Source organism: Amblyraja radiata, chromosome 24 (genome assembly GCF_010909765.2).
Source record: "Amblyraja radiata isolate CabotCenter1 chromosome 24, sAmbRad1.1.pri, whole genome shotgun sequence".
NCBI classification, from domain to species: domain Eukaryota; kingdom Metazoa; phylum Chordata; class Chondrichthyes; order Rajiformes; family Rajidae; genus Amblyraja; species Amblyraja radiata.
In genome coordinates this window covers 39,622,301-39,643,129 of record NC_045979.1, presented here as the reverse complement: position 1 = coordinate 39,643,129, position 20,829 = coordinate 39,622,301, and the positions used below count along the sequence as shown (strand labels likewise).

General features: G+C 47.3%; 1 protein-coding gene and 1 long non-coding RNA gene across 2 annotated transcripts in view; both read right to left on the bottom strand.

Annotated features, from left to right (window-relative positions):
- Window positions 1-20,829, bottom strand: part of cr1 (complement C3b/C4b receptor 1 (Knops blood group)) — a 791,565-nt gene that overhangs the window by 111,599 nt on the left and 659,137 nt on the right. The gene's annotated exons all lie outside the window — the stretch shown is intronic.
- Window positions 413-5,059, bottom strand: LOC116987087. Its single transcript, XR_004415632.1, has 3 exons — window positions 5,014-5,059; window positions 1,312-1,419; window positions 413-708 (listed from the first exon to the last, which is right to left on the bottom strand). It is a non-coding gene; the product is annotated as an uncharacterized LOC116987087 (long non-coding RNA).

The following is a 20,829-nucleotide window of genomic DNA, read 5'->3' as shown; positions in this document are numbered from 1 at the left end:
AGCGAAGGAATAGGTGATGTTTCAGGTGGGGACGGTCTGAAGAAGGGTCTCGACCCGAAATGTCACCAAATCCTTCGCTCCATAGACGCTGCCTCATCCGCTGAGTTTCTCCAGCATTTTTATCGACCGGGCTCATTATATGTTAACCCTCTCATTCCTTCAACAAGACCAGACAACAAGTAATCATCGGACAAGATCAAAGACAGAAGACGAGAGAAGTTAAAAAATGCAGCAATTTATTATCATTATCAGTTAAGTGCTTTGAAACTACATATAATGTTAAGGACATTATCTCATAGGTGCACAGAAAACTTCAGAAACAAACGGAATCATCTTTCTTTCGCCCTATTTTGGAAGTTTGGCTGTCGTCATTACATTCGGAACTTTACAGACCTTTGACGTTAAGTCTGGTCCAGAAAAACTCATTATAAAGATAAAAAATGACTTCCATAGTTTGCGTAGTTGATCGAAGTTTCACAGACCTTGCTTTGCAAGAATGTGTTTGTATCTGGCCTGAAGCTTTGTAACTTAACTTCCCATGCACTCACTTTCAATAGATTCTTTTTTAAATCAAGAACATTTGGAATAATTCAGCGGGGTCTGTGCGTTGCGATATACTTATCCAACACGCCAGGCAGCAGTGTCAGTTCAACATCGGTGCACACTCGATTAATCCAGTTCACAACAACATCAGTTCAAATTATTGACCTATGGGAGGAAACAAAGAATTAGGGGCAAGTTTATCATGTGGAGAAAGTGACAGTAACAATGTAGGAGGCGTTGTGGTTTACCATGCATGGAGTATCAGTGCTGTTTTGATCACCTCACTACAGGAAGGGCTTCATTCAGCTGGAATGGGTGCAGAGAAGATTCACCAGATTACTGGGACAAGAGAGCTCAAGCCACAAGGAGCGACACAATCCTACCAACACCCAACCAGAGAGCGGTCCTGAGCTACTATCTACCTCATTGGAGATCCTCAGATTATCTTCATTCAGACTTAGAGTCACACAGCATTGAAACAGGTCCTTCGGCCCAACTTGCCCACACTGGCCACTTTACCTTGCACTGAACCTCTTTACCTGTACACTGTGAACGGTTCAATTGTAATCATGTATAGTTTTTACACTGACTGGTTAACACGCAACAAAAGCTTTTCACTGTACCTTGGTACACGCAACAATAAACCAAACAGGCTGGGAGCGTTTACCCTGGGAAGTGACCGTCGAGGTTTACAAAATCACGAGTCGCGTTTAAAGTTGCCCTAAACAAGACTGGAAAGCGAATGGCAGGGTTTATAAAGCAATGCACCTTTTGATGTGTGTTTTTAATTGTTTCCATCACTATGCAGTAAGGGGCACCATCTGGTTGGCAGCTGCTTGTCCACTGACAGGGTCACTCTTCAAGTTCCTTTGCTTTCTTGAATGAAGATAAACATTAGCATGGGTCGGCTACAGCTCCTCAAACCTGCTCTGCCCGTAACATGTACAACACAAAGTACAGCAGTAACTCAGCACGGAGTCAGAATGACAACGACTGTTATGTTTTGTGTTGCCTTGAAGTCTATTTTCAGACACCACATTGTGCAGTAGTTTTCTTTTAATAGTTCCATCCATTAAAATGGCTTCTCATTCTCACTGTTTGCGCTGTCTAGATCACAGGACCTAACCACACCATGCACTTAATTTGAATGTTACAGCCCAGTTTCAATTGTAACAATACAACACTGACTCAAAACATCACACAGAGTCTGACAAAGGGTCCCGACCTAAACCATCACCTACCCTTACCCTGCATAGATACAAGATTCATTTATTTGTCACATGTGGCAGTTGGCAAAGTGAAATGAGATTCCCATACAGCAATACAATAAAAATAAAGAACACAACACACGATAGAGTTCAACATAAAACATCCCCACACAGCAGAATCAAAAGTTTCCCACTGTGAGGGAAGACACCAAAGTCAGTCCACTTCCTCTAATGTTCCTGATGTGTTCACCTGTGGTCAACCCCCCCCCCCCCCCCCCCTCCTCCCGAGCCCTCCGCAGTCGCCGCTACGGGCGGCCCGATGTTCAGGCCCAGCTTTCCGCGGTGATGGAAGTCCGACGTCGGGACTGGAGGACCTCCTCAGCGGCCTGGACATCCGAGTCGGGTACCTCATAACGGAGTCAGCGTATCTCAAAGTCCACAGGCCGCGCTGGGCGGAGATGCAAGGCTGGCGGCCCTCGGGAAGGGCCCCAGGACTCCGCGATGTTGTTCAGCGCCGCCCGCATTGGGAGCTCTCACAAACCGCAGCTCTGAGATGTTGGAGCAGAGGCTCAACGCTTCGGAGCTCCAAACGGCGATCCAGGTAGGCATCGCCCGCTCCGCGGTGAATCCAGCGCTGCACCGCCGCTGTTGTAGCTCTGGTCTGGATCCCGGTCCCCGGCAGGAAAGGCCGCGCCAATCCAGGTGGTAGGCCGCGAGGAGGAGGGCGAGGACGTGACTCGGAGAATAGCTACGTCCCCGCCAGGAAGCGACAGGGAGTTTCCCCCTTACCCAACCCCCCTCTCCCACATAGAAAAGTTAAATAATCCCCCAAAACAGACTTTAAACTAACTAATTTTTTTTAAAGATTGAAAAACAAACGGGCTGTAGGCAGAGGCTGCCATCAGTGCGGCGCCCCTAGAGAGACTAAACAATGTCCTTTGCTGCCTGACCTGCTGAGTTACTCCAGCACTCTGTGAAACGTCACCTATCCATGTTCTCCACAGATACTGCCTGACCCGCTGAGTTACTCCAGTACTCTGTGAAACGTTACCTATCCATGTTTTCCACAGATGCTGCCTGACCCGCTGAGTTACTCCAGCACTCTGTGAAACGTCACCTATCCATGTTCTCCACAGATGCTGCCTGACCCGCTGAGTTACTCCAGCTCTTTACAGGATGGAAAAAAGCAAATACCAAAGGGCATTGTTTAGTTTAGAGTTACAGATCGAAAACAGGCCACCATGCCCGTGCCGAACAGCGTTCCCCGTACACTAGCACTATCCTACACACTAGGGACAGTTTACAATTTTACCAAACCCAATGAACCTACAAACCTGCACGTCTTTGGAATGTGGGATGAAACCAGAGAAAACCCACACAGCTCACGGGGAGAACATATAGCGGGCGCTGTCCTGTGTATGGCTGCCCAGCCAGTAGCTGTCTGTCTTTTCATCGTTTTAATTTTATTTTTAGTTAGTTAAAGTGTTGTTTGGAGGTCTAGACTTTTTTATGTGGGGGGGGGGGGGGGGGGGGGGAAACTACATTCTAGGGTCCCTACCCGGTCGGAGGCAGCTTTTCTCCGGGCTGCAGCTTCGACCCGTCCTCGCGGCCTAACAGCGGGCCTGGAGCGGCGTTTCCTGTCGGGGACCGCCCAGCACCTCGGCTTCGGCGGCGGCACAGCGTTGGAGCGCTATCGCGGAGCGGGCGATGCCTTGCCTGGGTCGCCGCGCTGGAGCTCTGGTGAGCTGAAGACCGCAGGTGAACATCGCGGAGCTGCGGGACTGTGGAGCGGCCAGCTGCGGGCGGCGGCGCTGACTTTAACATCTGGAGCCTGGGATCTCTCGATGAGATCGCCAGTGGTGGAGCTCCAACCGTCGCGGCAATGTCGGCTTCGGAATCCGCGGCCTCCAGTACGGAAGCGGCCGTTCCAGGGTTCCCATGCCGCTGAGAGGACTCTCCCGACGCCGGAGCACCACCACCCGGCGAGAACGGCCTGGAACATCGGGCCTCCGTAGAGGCAACTGTGGAGGCCTCAATAGGCCCGACTATGGGTGAACTGGGGATGGGGACTGGACTTTGTGCCTTCCCTCATAATGGAAACCATTGTGGGGGGATGTTCTTTATGGTCTAAAACTCTTATTAATGTTATGTCTGTACTCCTTCTTTATGTGCTGCAAAATGGCAAGAAGCATTTCACTACACCTAGTGTGTATGTGACTAATAAAATACCTTTGATACCTTTGATATAAACTCCATACAGACAGCACCTGCAGGCAGGATCGAACCCGGGTCACTGGTGCTGTAAGGCAGCAACTCTACCGCTGTGCCATCGTGCCACTCTATTAGCTTTAGGTGAGAGGGGCAAAGTATAAAAGATGTGTGGGGCAACTTTTCCCTTTACACACACACACACCTTCACAGTGCCGGTATTGGTGGTGGAGACAGATACAAGTGTTTCAGAAACTCTTTGGTAGGCACATGGATATGCAGGGATATGGATTAAGTGCAGGGAAGATAATAGATAGTCTTGGCATCATGTTCAGCACTGGTATTGTGGGCCGAAGGGCCTGTTCCTGTACTGCCCTATGTTACTCCACGAGACATGGCCACTGAAACGTGCAATATATAAGGGCGTGACAGGTTAGATATGACAGTGTAGGAATGAACTGCAGATTCTTATTTAAACTGAAGACAGACACAAAAAGCTGGAGTAACTCAGTCGATTAGGCAGCATCTCTAAAGAGAAGGAATGGGAGACCCTTCTTCAGACTTGTTAGGGATAAGGGAAACGGGAGATATAGACGGTGGTGTGGAGAGATAAAGGACTCCAAAGATGTACAGGTGTAGGTTTATTGGCTTGGTAAATGTAAATATTGTCCCATCGGGTGCAGTGGGTTCCCACATAATGAGCTGTTGATCGGGTGCCAGGAGTGAGAATGGACAACCAGTTCAAAGATTTCTATCTTTACATCAAATAACGATATCAAATATTAAAAGATAACAGATCAGAAGCAGGCCCCACAAAATTAATTATTCCGTTAACTCCCGACAGCATTTTCAGTAGAAAATAGAATCATTAAAAAAAAGGAATTGTGGGAAAATTAGGGCATAAAGAGTTATGTAGAGGGGAAAGAGGCCCTTTGGCCCACTCACCCATGCTGACCCAGATGTCTTTCCAAGTTAATCCCACCTCCCTCCATCAAATTATACAGCATCCAGCAACTACAAAATAAATCAATGATAAATATAAAACATATCTCACCCTTTGGATTTCTTGTATACGTAATATTCACCTGCACCTACAGCGCCACATGGGCCCAACCCGGCAATGCAGCCCAAGGCAATCCCTTTTAAAACAAAAAGGTGAAACACAAATGTTAGAATGGCAATTTCAGTGAGAGCTTGGACACACAGTTCAATGCTCACAATGACACAGAGTGCTGGAGTAACTCAGCGGGTCAGGCAGCATCTGTGGTGAACATGGATAGGTGACGTTGCACAGAGTGCTGGAGTAACTCAGTGGGTCAGGCAGCATCTGTGTAGCACATGGATAGGTGACGTTTCACAGAGTGCTGGAGTAACTCAGTGGGTCAGGCAGCATCTGTGGAGAACATGGATAGGTGACGTTTCACAGAGTGCTGGAGTAACTCAGTGGGTCAGGCAGCATCTGTGGAGCACATGGATAGGTGACGTTTCACAGAGTGCTGGAGTAACTCAGTGGGTCAGGCAGCATTTGTGGAGAACATGGATAGGTGAAGTTTCAGATTGCTGGAGTAACTCAGTGGGTCAGGCAGCATCTGTGGAGAACATGGATAGGCGACGCTCGGGGTCGAGACTTCTTCAGACTGACTGCAGGGCATTTTAACCACCATAACGGTTCCCCTCCGGCAGCTCCTACCCTCTGTGTACAATACATGCCTCTCCTGTCCTCTTTAATCTTTCCCCTTTCACGTTAAATCTATGCCCCCGAGTTTTAGACTTTCCGCTTGGAAAAAGGCTGACTACCCGCCCTATATTTTATAAATCTCTTCAAGGGTCCCCCCTCACCTTACTACACTCCAAGGAAAAAAGTCCCCACCTATCTAGTCTTTACTTATAACTTGAGCCTTATAGTCCCAGCAACATCCTTAACAATCTAGCATCCCCTCTAGCTTAATCATATCCTTTCTGTAGCATGGGGACCAGATCTGCACACAATATTCCAGGTGCAGTCTCACCAATGTCTTACTTCTTGTATTCAATGTCCTGTCCAATGAAGTTAGTCATGTCATATACCACCTTCACCGTCCTGACAGTGGTGCCTCATTTCCAGGGAACTCTGTACTTGAAGCCTCTCTGCTCTACATCACTCTCCAGGGCCATGCCATGCTTTGTGTATATGCTGCCCTCGTTAACTCTCCACCCGATCTCTGCCATGTCCTTGCTGATGGGCCCAAAGTAGCAAATAACAAGCTGTACATTTACATCAAACGCACAAAGCCCTTCCACAGTTCAAACTGATGCAAAGATGCTGTAGATTTGGGAGCAACAGCAGCAGGAGTTTAGCAAGAGATACGACTGATTGGCTCTAGCCCAAGTGGGAGGAGAGAAGTGAGTCAGAGGGGTGAAAACAGTTAAAGTAGAGGCCAAGGACAGGCAGACTTTACTCAGAACTGCTGTAGATTTGGGAGCAACAGCAGCAGGAGTTTAGCAAGAGATACGACTGATTGGCTCTCGCCCAAGTGGGAGGAGAGAAGTGAGTCAGGCGTGAAAACAGTTAAAGTAGGGGCCAAGGACAGGCAGACTTTACTCAGAACTGCTGTAGTTTTGGGAGCAACAGCAGCAGGAGGTTAGCAAGAGATACGACTGATTGGCTCTAGCCCAAGTGGGAGGAGAGAAGTGAGTCAGTGCTGGGAAAACAGTTGAAAACTGAGGAATTTGGTTTGTAAATTGGTAAATCAGGCAATTTATCAGTCAATTTAAGCAAGACGGCTCTTAGCGAGCGGCAGTGAGTGAAGTGCCCTGTGAAAAGTGTGAGTCTTTGGCTCGAGAGTCTTCGGAGAGGAGACCACGCAATACGCTTGAGAGGTAGAGACGAAAGAAGGAGATGTCAGGCAAGCTGATTCAGTGCGATGCTTGCAGTATGTGGGAGGTCAAGGACACCGCTGGTGCCTCTGGCTGCTACAAATGCGAGAAGTGCATCCAGGTAGAGCTCCTGAAGGGCCGTGTTGGGGAACTGGAGAAGCAAGTGGATGACCTCCGGTTCGTCCGAGAAACGGAGTCGTTCCTCGACAAGTCCTACAGTACGATTGTTACACCTAAGGTACTGGAAGAGAGAAGGTGGGAGACAGTGAGAACGGGAGGGAAGCATGGAATGCCAACGTCCCCGGGTGTTGTACCTCTTGTGAACAGGTTCACCCACTTAGAATCTGTCGGGACAGAAGAGGTGTTTACACTGGGCGGCGGACTGGCTTGTGATGCGAATAGGGCTGTTGAGCCAAAACCAAAAAGGCCTAAGGCAGGCAACGCCATTGTAGTGGGAGACTCCATTGTGAGAGGTATGGACAGGGGTTTCTGCGGCAACAGACGGGATGTGAGGATGGTGTGCTGCCTCCCTGGTGCCAGGATCCAGGATATCACGGACAGAGTGCAGAAAATCCTCAAGGGCGAAGGTGAACATCCGGAAGTGGTAGTGCATGTCGGCACAAACGATGTCGGAAAGAAGGGGATGAATATTCTGCTGCGTGACTTTAGAGAGCTCGGAAAAATGCTGAAAAGCAGGACCTCCAGGGTTGTTATCTCCGGTTTGCTTCCAGTTCCTCGTGCTGGCGAGAGCAGGAACAGGGAGATACGGGACCTGAACGTGTGGCTGAGGAACTGGTGCACGGGGCAGGGATTTAGATTCTTAGATCACTGGGATCTGTTTTGGGGTAGGGGGAACTGTACAAAGGGACGGATTGCATCTTAACAGGTGTGGGACCAGCATTCTGGCAGGCAGGTTTGCCACTGCTACACGGGTGGTTTTAAACTGAATAAGGGGGGTGGGGTGTCGAATGGGATAGTGGAGGATGGAGTTAAAGGGAAAGGGTTTCTTAAATGTGTGAGCGTAGAGACAGAGGGGTGTAAAATGAGGGTAGAAGCAATAGGTAGCAAGGTGAAAAGTAAAAGTGGCAGGCAGACAAAACCAGGGCAAAAATCAAAAAGGGCCACTTTTCAACATAATTGTATAAGGGGTAAGAGTGTTGTAAAAACAAGCCTGAAGGCTTTGTGTCTCAATGCAAGGAGCATTCGTAATAAGGTGGATGAGTTGAATGTGCAGATAGCTATTAATGACTATGATATAGTTGGGATCACGGAGACATGGCTCCAGGGTGACCAAGGCTGGGAGCTGAACATCCAGGGGTATTCAATATTCAGGAGGGATAGAGAGAAAGGAAAAGGAGGTGGGGTAGCGTTGCTGATTAGAGAGGAGATTAACGCAATGGAAAGGAAGGACATTAGTTTGGAGGATGTGGAATCGGTATGGGTAGAGCTGCGAAACACTAAGGGGCAGAAAACGCTGGTGGGTGTTGTGTACAGGCCACCTAATAGTAGTAGTGAAGTTGGAGATGGTATCAAACAGGAAATTAGAAATGCGTGCGACAAAGGCAAAACCGTTATAATGGGTGACTTCAATCTACATATAGATTGGGTGAATCAAATTGGCAGGGGTGCTGAGGAAGAGGATTTCTTGGAATGTATGCAGGATAGTTATCTAAATCAACATGTAGAGGAACCAACGAGAGAGCAGGCTATTCTAGACTGGGTATTGAGTAATGAGGAAGGGTTAGTTAGCAGTCTTGTTGTACGTGCCCCCTTGGGCAAGAGTGACCATAATATGGTTGAGTTCTTCATTAGGATGGAGAGTGACATTGTTAATTCAGAAACAATGGTTCTGAACTTAAAGAAAGGTAACTTTGAGGGTATGAGACGTGAATTGGCCAAGATTGACTGGCAATTAATTCTAAAAGGGTTGACGGTGGATATGCAATGGAAGACATTTAAAGACTGCATGGATGAACTACAAAAATTGTTCATCCCAGTTTGGCAAAAGAATAAATCAGGGAAGGTAGTACATCCGTGGATAACTACATCGAAGGGGGCACCGTCGAGTATGGCTGCCCTGCCAGCAGCTGTTAGTCCTTTCACCCTTTTTTAAATTTTAGTGAGTTAAAAGTATTTTGGAGGTCTTCTAGTCTTTTATGTGGTGGGTGGGGGGGGAGGGGAAGGGGGAAACTTTATTTCCTAGTCCCCACCTGGTCGGAGAGGCGGCTTCCCTCCGAGCTGCTTCTTTGCCCCTTCCTCACGGCCTACCATCGGACTGGAGCGGCGTTTCCTGTCGGGACCAGCCAGAACCCCAGCTTCGGCGGCGGCGCAGCGCGGGGACACCATCACGGAGCGGGCGAAGCCTTACCGGGTCGCTGTGCGGTAAGCTCCGGAGTGCTGTGACCGCCGACTCCAACATCGAGGAGCTGTGGCTGCGGGCGTCCAGCCGCGGGCAGCACTGGATTTAAAACACCGAGATCCGAGATCGCCAGAGTCGGAGCTCCAACCAGCGCGGCCTGAGGACTTTGGGTGCTGCGGTCTCCGGGGAGGAAGCGGCCGCTCCAGACATTCCAAGCTGCTGAGGAGTGTTCACCCGACGCCAGAGTTCCATCTTCTCGGCAAGAGGGCCTGAAAACATCGGACTGCCGTAGCAGCGACTGCGGTGGCCACAATAGACCCGACTATGGGTGAACAGGGGACGGGACTGGACTTTGCTGCCTTCCCCCACAGTGGGAACCATTGTGGGAGGATGTTTTTATGTTTATTGTTAAATTCTTTAATGTTGTGTCTTATCTTTATTCGTGTGCTGCAATGGCAAGTCAAATTTCACTACACCAATTGGTGTATGTGATAATAAATGTCCTTTGTGAATGTCCTTTGTAACAAGGGAAATCAGGGATAGTATCAAAGCGAAGGATGATGCGTACAAATTAGCCAGAAAAAGCAGCATACCGGAGGACTGGGAGAAATTCAGAGACCAGCAGAGGAGGACAAAGGGCTTAATTAGGAAAGGAAAAATAGATTATGAAAGAAAACTGGCAGGGAACATAAAAACTGACTGCTAAAGTTTTTATAGATATGTGAAAAGAAAGAGATTAGTTAAAACAAATGTAGGTCCCTTGCAGTCAGAAACAGGTAGAATAGAATAGAATAGAATAGTTTTAGAATAGTTTCTTTATTGTCATTGTAACATGAACCATGTACAACGAAATTGTAAAATGTCAGCCAGTCAGTGCACCATTCAAACATTTCTAAAAGCTAACGATACATACAAAGTAAAATATTTAAAAAGATAAACAACTAAAATAAATATCATAAAAATAGCACGCATAAACACCCAGCCCTACATCCTTCTGTCGATTTCATGTATGTATGTATCGCCCCTGCGTTCCTTGGCGGCTACATTTAGTGTCTTTATAGCAGTGGGGTAAAAACTGTTTTTAAGTCTGTTTGTCCTTGTCCTTGTAGATCTGTACCGTCTGCCTGACGGTAACAGTTCAAACAGGGAGTGTCCGGGGTGGGAAATGTCCTTTATAATACTCTGGGATTTTTTGATGCAGCGGGAACTGTGTAAGTCCTCCAAGGTAAGGAGAGGGCATCCGGCAATCCTCTGGGCGTTGTCAATGGCCCTCTGGAGCGCTTTCCTCTGAGCCGCTGTGCAGCTGGTGTACCATACGCATACACAGTATGTTAGGAGGCTCTCAATGGAGCACCGATAAAAGGACAGCAGCAGTCTCTGAGTGATGTTATTCTTCCTGAGCACCCTCAGGAAGTGCAGTCTCTGCTGGACCTTTTTCAGCAGCGCAGAGGTGTTCACGCTCCACGTCAGGTCCTCCTCAATATGGATTCCCAGGAAGCGGAAATCCGCCACCCTCTCCACACAGTCCCCTCTGATAATTAATGGTACCATGTCCGTTTTATTCTTCCTGAAGTCTATTATTATCTCCTTGGTCTTTAAGGTGTTAAGGAGCAGGTTATTTTCTCCACACCACACTGTCAGCTGCTCCACCTCATCCCGGGAGGCGTACTCGTCCCCCCCGGAGATGAGTCCCACCACCGTAGTGTCATCCGCAAATTTGACAATGGTGTTTCTGTGGTGGGCGGGGATGCAGTCATGTGTGTAGATGGTGTAGAGCAGGGGGCTCAGCACGCAGCCCTGTGGAGAGCCGGTACTGAGGCTGAGGGCCGTGGATGTGTGATCGCCCACTGAGTTAATCATGGAGAACAAGGATATGGCGGACCAATTGAATAACTACTTTGGTTCCGTCTTCACTAAGGAAGACATAAATAATCTGCCGGAAATAGCAGGGGACCGCGGGTCAAAGGAGTTGGAGGAATTGAGTGAAATCCAGGTTAGCCGGGAAGTGGTGTTGGGTAAATTGAATGGATTAAAGGCCGATAAATCCCCAGGGCCAGATAGGCTGCATCCCAGAGTACTTAAGGAAGTAGCTCCAGAAATAGTGGATGCATTAGTAATAATCTTTCAAAACTCTTTAGATTCTGAAGTAGTTCCTGAGGATTGGCGGGTAGCAAACGTAACCCCACTTTTTAAGAAGGGAGGGAGAGAGAAAACGGGGAATTACAGACCAGTTAGTCTAACATCGGCAGTGGGGAAACTGCTAGAGTCAGTTATTAAAGATGGGATAGCAGCACATTTGGAAAGTGGTGAAATCATTGGACAAAGTCAGCATGGATTTACAAAAGGTAAATCATGTCTGACGAATCTTATAGAATTTTTCGAGGATGTAACTAGTAGCGTGGATAGGGGAGAACCAGTGGATGTGGTGTATCTGGACTTCCAGAAGGCTTTCGACAAGGTCCCACATAAGAGATTAGTTTACAAACTTAAAGCACACGGCATTGGGGGTTCAGTATTGATGTGGATAGAGAACTGGCTGGCAAACAGGAAGCAAAGAGTAGGAGTAAACGGGTCCTTTTCACAATGGCAGGCAGTGACTAGTGGGGTACCGCAAGGCTCAGTGCTGGGACCCCAGCTATTTACAATATATATTAATGATCTGGATGTGGGAATTGAAGGCAATATCTCCAAGTTTACGGATGACACTAAGCTGGGGGGCAGTGTTAGCTGTGAGGAGGATGCTAGGAGACTGCAAGGTGACTTGGATAGGCTGGGTGAGTGGGCAAATGTTTGGCAGATGCAGTATAATGTGGATAAATATGAGGTTATCCATTTTGGTGGCAAAAACAGGAAAGCAGACTATTATCTAAATGGTGGCCGACTAGGAAAAGGGGAGATGCAGCGAGACCTGGGTGTCATGGTACACCAGTCATTGAAAGTAGGCATGCAGGTGCAGCAGGCAGTGAAGAAAGCGAATGGTATGTTAGCTTTCATAGCAAAAGGATTTGAGTATAGGAGCAGGGAGGTTCTACTGCAGTTGTACAGGGTCTTGGTGAGACCACACCTGGAGTATTGAGTACAGTTTTGGTCTCCAAATCTGAGGAAGGACATTATTGCCATAGAGGGAGTACAGAGAAGGTTCACCAGACTGATTCCTGGGATGTCAGGACTGTCTTATGAAGAAAGACTGGATAGACTTGGTTTATACTCTCTAGAATTTAGGAGATTGAGAGGGGATCTTATAGAAACTTACAAAATTCTTAAGGGGTTGGACAGGCTAGATGCAGGAAGATTGCTCCCGATGTTGGGGAAGTCCAGGACAAGGGGTCACAGCTTAAGGTTAATGGGGAAATCCTTTAAAACCGAGATGAGAAGAACTTTTTTCACACAGAAAGTGGTGAATCTCTGGAACTCTCTGCCACAGAGGGTAGTCGAGGCCAGTTCATTGGCTATATTTAAGAGGGAGTTAGATGTGGCCCTTGTGGCTAAGGGGATCAGAGGGTATGGAGAGACGGCAGGTACGGGATACTGAGTTGGATGATCAGCCATTATCATATTGAATGGCGGTGCAGGCTCGAAGGGCCGAATGGCCTACTCCTGCACATAATTTCTATGTTTCTATGCCAAAGAAAGTTAAGCACGACACCCCCATGCTGACCAAGATGCCCCATCTACACCAGTCCCACCTGCCCACATTGGCACGTATCCCTCTAAACCTTCCCTACCCATGTACCTGCCCACTGTTGTTAGACTACCTGCCTCAACTACCACCTGTCAGCTCGTTCCATACACCAACCACCCTCTGTGCAAAATCTCTCACTGTATTTCAGTACCAATACCAAAACTGTGTCAATCCTTGTGCATGTTTAACATAGACGATAAAAATAGAGAACAGCGTGAATTATCTGGGTTTCCAAACTTACCAACATTCTTTCCGCTGCTCGCCTCGGCACCTGTGAAGAAAGAATAGAGGATTAAAGTTGCAATCATGGAACCCCAGCAAATGAAGAAACAAGAAAAGGTGCAGATGTTACTCAGCAGGGTCGGCGGTATCTGTGGGAAGAGGAACAGAGCTGGCTTTTGTGGATGCTGGGATTTCTAGTAAGGCAGGGAGAGAAGCAGGAGGAACTCAGTAGGCCGGGCAGTATCTGGAGAGTAAAGTGGGCAGGCAATATTTCAGACCGTACCTCTGATCTAGACAGAAGGATCTGGATCAGAAACACCAACTGCCCACAGATGCTGCCTGACCCATTCACCCAGTACTGGAGCTTCTCTCCTTTTGTTCCCACCAAAGAGTTGAGGTGCCAAAGTAATCAGAACAAACAGAGGTTCTGTTGTACGCCTTTGATTGTAGGTTTAGTGGGGATGACGGTGATGAATACGGAGCTGTAGACGATGATGACGTACTTGTTCTATTCATTCTTTACCAAATGTATTCAATGCATTTCTCCAAACATAAAGGCCAAAACACTGATACAATGCGTTAACCACTGAGATCACAGCCCCGATCCCCGCGGCACGGAACTGCTTACACCTTGGTCACCGACCTGAAGCATGAACTATTTCTCTCTCCACACATGCAGTTTGTACTTTAGACTTTCAACATCAGCAATATTTACGTTCCAATGTGTCCATAAACAATAGCAACCATGGATCTAATTTAGAAATGTGAGCAATATTTATCTTACTCTTAAATCACAAAAGCTCAACTTTTAAAGAGTTTACAGGAGATAAGAGGGGCAAGCTACCGAGGCCAACGTTTACTGGGAATAGCCTTTCATTGCAGATGCAGTTCTATCTCCCCGTTAGATTGCAACCTTGTCGTGGTCGGGGAGCTTGTGTGTCTCAGTGACCCCTAGAGCTATGCCAGCGGGAGATTCGTCTCCTGTTAGGGTCTCCCCTTGGTCGAAGGGTAGAGGCGAGACGAAGAGCGATTCACTGGTCCTCCAGGCTGGGGGTTTCGTAAAACAAATATGTTACGTAAACAGCAACTGAAGGAATCAACACTACTGGGCATGAATGACCTCCAGGAGTGGAGGACCTTCGTTGCTGCCCTACATGCCAGGAGGCAGAATAGGCAGTAAGTAAGTAACTAAGCAGATTCAGTTCTAGCCTCTAGTGTAGGAATGGTTCACTCACCAAGTTTGCAGGTGGGCGGTGAGGGAACAAATTTACCGTCCCCTCCACATTTAATGACATGCTGGCCATCCATCACATAACCATCAAAGCAGGCAAAGGTGATTTCATCATCGTTTCTATATACAGATCTAGAACCTTCTATGATGTTGACATGTTCAGAAGGCTTGGGTTGCAGGCATTCGACATCTGATTGAAGAACAAAGCATGTGTTTTTACCGGACAACTAAAAGCAATGAAAAACATCCAGATCCATTCATGATACTGTCGACGTAACGAAAACAAAAGTTGAAGCTGACAAATGGATCCAGGAAGATTCACTCTGACAGTCACACATCAGTCATTCGTGTGAAGGAATCTCACGCATGCCACAAGTTTGCAAGAATTTTCTAACGTCTCGACACAAAAGCCTGTCCGGTTTCCGTTCAAGTCCATAAGTTGTAGGAGCAGGATTAGGCCATTCGGCCCATCAGGTGTACTCCACCATTCAATCATGGCTGATCTATCTTTCCCTCTGGACCCCATTCTCCTGCCTTCTCGCCATAACCCCGACACCCGTACTAATCAAGAATCTGTCTACCTCTGCCCTAAAAATATCCATTAATGGCCTCCACAGCCGTGAGGCAATGAATTCCACAGATTCATCACCCTCTGACTAAAGAAAATCCTCTTTGTCTCCTTTTTAAAGATACGTCCTTTTATTCTGAGGCTATGGACTCTGGTCCTAGACTCTCCCATTAGTAGAAACATACTCTCCACTCTATCCAAGCCTTTCACTAGTCAGCAAGTTTCAATGAAATCTCATCCTTCCAAACTCCAGCGACTACTGGCCCAGTGCCGTCGAACTTTCACCCTATGATAACCAACTCATTCCTGGGATCATTCTTGTCAACCTCCACTGGACCCTCTCCAGCGCCAGCAAATCCTTCCTCAGATATGGGGCCCAAAATTGCTCACAATATTCCAAATGTGCTCTGAATCATTGCCTTATAGAGCCTCAGCATTACATCGCTGTTTTTGTATTCTAGTAGAGTCTGGAGTGTTTAATTGCCACGTGTACTGCCAGCAAATTAATTTTGTTTCTCAACAGGTCCCCGCGGCACGGCACTGCTTACATCTTGGTCACCGACCTGAAACATTAACTATTTCTCTCTCCACACATGCAGTTTGTACTTTAGACTTTCAACATCAGCAACATTTACTTTCCAATGTGTCTGTAAACAATAGCAACCATGGATCTCATTTGGAAATGTGAGCAATATTTATCTTAATCTTAAATCACAAAAGCTCAGCTTTTAAAGAGTTTACAGGAGATAAGAGGAGCAAGCTACCGAGGCCAACGTTTACTGGGAATAGCCTTTCATTGCAGATGCAGTTCTATCTCCCCGTTGGATTGCAACCTTGTCGTGGTCGGGGAGCTTGTGTGTCTCAGTGACCCCTAGAGCTATGCCAGCGGGAGATTCGTCTCCTGTTAGGGTCTCCCCTTGGTCGAAGGGTAGAGGCGAGATTCAGTTCTAGCCTCTAGTTTAGGAATGGTTCACTCACCACGTTTGCAGGTGGGCGGTGAGGGAACAAATTTACCGTCCCCTTCACATATAATGACACGCTGGCCATCCATCACATAACCATCATCGCAGGTGAAGGTGATTGCATCCTCGTATATATATACAGATTTAGATCCTTGTGTGATGTTGACATGTTCAGAAAGCTTGGGCTGCAGGCATTTGACATCTGATTGAAGAACAAAGCATGTGTTTCTACCGGACATCCAAAAGCAATGAAAAGCATCCAGATCCATTCATGACAATAGACAATAGATACAGGAGCAGGCATTCTCCTCGCCGAGTAAGGCTGCCCTGCCTGCAGCTGTTTGTCCTTTCAACTTTTTTTTATTTTTAGCGTGTTGAAAGTTTTTGTTTTGGAGGTCTAGTCTTTTTATGTGGGGGGTGGTGGGGAGGGGAAGGGGGAAACTGCATTTCTCAGTCCCTACCTGGTCGGGGTTGCGGCTTTCCTCCGAGCCCCATCTTCGCCCCTTCCTCGCTGCCTACCAACGGGATTGGAGCGGCGTTTCCTGCCGGGACCGGCCAGAACTTCAGCTTCGGCGGCGGCACAGCGCTGAAGCACCATCGCGAAGTGGACGATGACTTACGCGGGTCACCGTGCGGTAAGCTCTAGAGTGCTGAGACCACCGACTCCAACCGCGGAGCGTCCAGCTGCGGGCGGCGCTGGGTTTAAACACCGCGGAGCCTGGGATCTTTCGCCGAGATCACCAGTCTTGGAGCTCCGACCAGCGCGGCCTGTGGACTTCGGGAGCCGCGGTCTCTGAGGACGAAGCGGCCATTCCAGACACTCCAAGCCGCTGAGAGTGTTCTCCCTACTCCGGAGCTCCATCATCCGGCTAGAGAACCTGTAACATTGGGCCACAGTCACGGCGACTGCGGAGGCCTCAGTAGGCCCGACCATGGGTGAACAAGAGGAAGAGGACTTTGTTGCCTTCCCTCACAGTGGGAAACATTGTGGGGGAATGTTTTTATGTTCAATGTTAAATTCTTTAATGTGTTTTATTTTTATTGGTGTGCTGCAAATGGCAACTCAAATTTCACTTCACCAATTGGTGTATGTGACAATAAATGTCCTTTGTCCTCGAGCTCCTCGAGCCAGCACCACCATTCAACGTGATCATGGCTGACCATCCATAATCAGTACTCTGTTCCTGCCTTCTCGCAATATCCCTCGACTCCACCATCTTTAAGAGCTCTATCTAACTCTCTCTTGAAAGCATCCAGAGAATTGGCCTCCACTGCCTTCCGAGACAGAATTCCACAGATTCACAACTTTTAGGGTGAAAAAGTGTTTCCTCATCTCTGTTCTAAATGGCTTACCCGTTATTCTTAAACTGTGGCTCCTGGTTCTGGACTCCCCCAACATCAGGAACATGTTTCCTGCCTCTAGCGTGTCCATTCCCTTAATAATCTTATACGTTTCAATAAGATATCCTCTCATCCTTCTAAATTCCAGAGTATACAAGCCCAGCCGCTCCATTCTATCAACATATGACAGTCCCGCCATCCCGGGAATTAACCTCGTGAACCTACGCTGCACTCCCTCAATAGCAAGAAAGTCCTTCCTCAAATCTGGAGACCAAAACTGCACACAATACTCCAGGTGTGGTCTCACTAGGGCTCTGTACAACTGGAGAAGGACCTCTTTGCTCCTTTACTCAACTCCTCTTGTTATGAAGGCCAATTAGCTTTCTTCACTGCCTGCTGTACCTGCATGTTTACTTTCAGTGACTGACGAATAGGGCCAGGATTTTGCCAAAAATGCCATGCACCTTTTCGTGCCTTTTTTGATGATTTCACCAAGATAATGCCTTTTTCATGATCGAGTGCCTAAAGTCTTTTTTGCTAAAAGGTCGTGCTATTTTCTCTAGTTGTACCGTGATTACAATGACGATTTCTATGTTAACATGTTAATATTAATAAGTTATTATTAACATGTTAACATAGTATAAATTACAAGAATATTTCCACCACCGTAGTGAAACCGGGGGCGCCACCGTCGGTCATTCATTCGTTCGTGCCGCTAGTTCAAGATCTTCTCCAAGATCTATTTAAGAAAGTAATGCAGATGCTGGAAAAATCGAAGGTGGACATAAAATGCTGGAGAAACTCAGCTGGCGAGGCAGCATCTATGGAGAGAAGGAATAAGCGACGTTTTGGGTCAAGACCCTTCTTCAGACTGATGTGGGGGGGCGGGAAGGAAGGAAGAGGCAGAGACAGTAGGACTAGAAGGAGAGCTGGGAAGCGGGAGGGGGAGGGGGAAGACAAGGGCTATCTAAAATTATAGAAGTCAATGTTGATACCGCTAGGGTGTAGAGTACCCAAGCGAAATACCCAAGCTTGTCTCCTCACTACATTTACTGCTGCTTCCGGTCGCAAATCTGAGTTTAAATGATCTGTGCAAGGCATTCATTGATGCTGGAATTCCACTGTGAAAATTTGAAAATAAATGTCTCAGAGATGTTTTAGAGAAATACACAGAGGAACATAGACCAAGCGAGTCATCATTACGGACAAATTATGTTGACAGCAACTTCAACATTGTTGTGCAGAAACTTAGAGATGAAGTTGCATGCAACAAAATATGGATCTCAATAGAGTAGACAACCGATGCTGTGGGGAGATATGTCACCAATGTGGTCATCGGTAAACTGGACGCAGGTCAACCATCAAAGGAGCATTTGTTGAAATCGGAAGTATTGGATAAGTCAAGCAGCTCAACTATTGCTCGGTTGTTTACATCTTCATTTGCTGTACTTTGGCCAGAAGGTATAAAACACGAGCACATACAACTTGTTTCCAAATGTCGATCGCCTTGTTTCCAATGTCAAGAAAATCTTCCTCAAAGCACCGTCACGCGTGCAGTTGTTCAAGGAAATGGCACCCGAGATTCCGCTACCTCAGCACGTTTTGACGAGGTGGGGTATTTGGCTATGCAGTACTCTACTATGCTGCAAATTTTGTAAAGGTAAAATAAATCTGCAACAGTTTTGAAGAAAAAGAATCTACTGCAGTCAGTGAAATCATGCAGAAAAAGTCCCTCCACCGCGATCTTGTGTTTATTGCTTCCAATTTTGCAAACTTCCCACAAGTCATCACTTCACTTGAGAAACATGGCGAAACATTAGTGAATAACTTGCAGGTTTTCAACAAAGTAACTGACTATATTCCTAAAGTTCCTGGCGATGTAGGTAAAGACATACAAGGAAAAGGTGAGTGATTTTAGTTAACAAAGACCTTGAAGAAATACAAAACATAGCTAAAGTTCTCAAAGGTGGTTGTTATGCACAAGATATCGACATGAATATAGAGTCTGTAGCTTGTTTCGGGTATGCACCAGTGACCTCAGCTGGGGTGCATAGAAGGTTTTCACAACTGAAGCACATTCTGTCTGACAGACGGCACAGTTTAACACCAGTGAAAATGGCGGATGTGCGGGAGTGGGCGCCGTCTGTGTATGGCAGCCTGCCCGCAGTCCGTCTCTACACCTTTTTTTATTTTATTTTATTCTAAGTCCTGTTAAAAAATGTTAGTGGAGGTCTTCTATGTGGGGGGTGGGGGTGGGGAGGGGGGAAACTTTATTTCTTAGTCACCTAACTGGTCGGAAAGGCAGCATCCCTCCAAGCTGCTTCTTCGCCCCGTCCTCGCGGCCTACCATCGAGAATGGAGCGGCGTTTCCTGTCGGGACCGGCCGGAACTACAGCTTCGGCGGCGGTGGCACAGCGCTGGGATACCAACACGGAGCGGGCAATGCCTTACCGGGTCGCCGTGTGGTAAGCTCCGGAGTGTTGTGGCCGTCGATCCCAACATCGCGGAGCTGGGGCTGCGGGCGGGCGGCGCTGGATTTGGAGCGCCGCAGAGCCAGGGATCGAGTTCGCCGGGGTCGGAGCTCCAACCGGCGCGGCCTGAGGACTACAAGTGCCCTGGTCTCCAGTAAGGAGGCAGCCGCTCCAGATTTTTCCAAGCCGCTGAGGAATGTTTCACCCGGCGCCGAAGTTCCATCTTCACGGCAAGAGGGCCCTGAAAATCATCGGACTGGCTGACTTAACTTTCTGGTGCCTTTCCCCACAGTGGAAATGTTTTGATTCTGCTGTGGGGGGACGTTTGTGTTGAACTCTATAATGTGTTGTGTCCATTTTATTCATTTTTTTTAACCTTTTTCTATGGTTTGTATGGAAACTTATTATTTAATTTATGTAAAGCACTTTGGGGTCAATGCGAGTTGACTTAAAACGTGCTATATAAATAAAATTTACTTACTTACTTACTTACCAAATAATTTGATAAACATGCTAGTAACTATGTGCAACCAGGCAACTTTGGTCGTTTAATGTAAAATACCTTTATATTAACATTTTAAACTATATTTTGGTGGTGGAAATACATGCCTTTTTATGCCAATAAATCCCTTTTTCCTGCCTTTTTTGTAATTTTATTATGCCTATTTGCCTGCCTATTTCAGAGGTTTTTAGCGCCTAAACATCTTGGCTTTAGTGATGAACAAGGACCTCCAGATCTCTTTGTACTTCCCCTTTTCCCAATTTGACACCATTCAGATAATAATCTGTCTTCCTGTTTTTGCCACCAAAGTGGATAACCTCACATTTATCCACATTAAACTGCATCTGCCCACTCACCCATCTTGTCCAAGTCACCCTGCATTCTCTTAGCATGTTCCTCACAGTTCACACTGCCACCCAGCTTTGTGTCATCTGCAAATTTGTTAATGTTACTTTGAATCCCTTCATCCAAATCATTGATGTATATTGATGGGACGACAGATGGCACAATGGGCTAAGTGTTCGGCTGGCAACCGGAAGGTAGCCGGTTCGAATCCCGCTTGGAGTGCATACTGTCGTTGTGTCCTTGGGCAAGACACTTCACCAACCTTAGCCTGTGTGTGAATGTGTGTGAGTGATTGGTGGTGGTCGGAGGGGCCGTAGGCGCAGATTGGCAG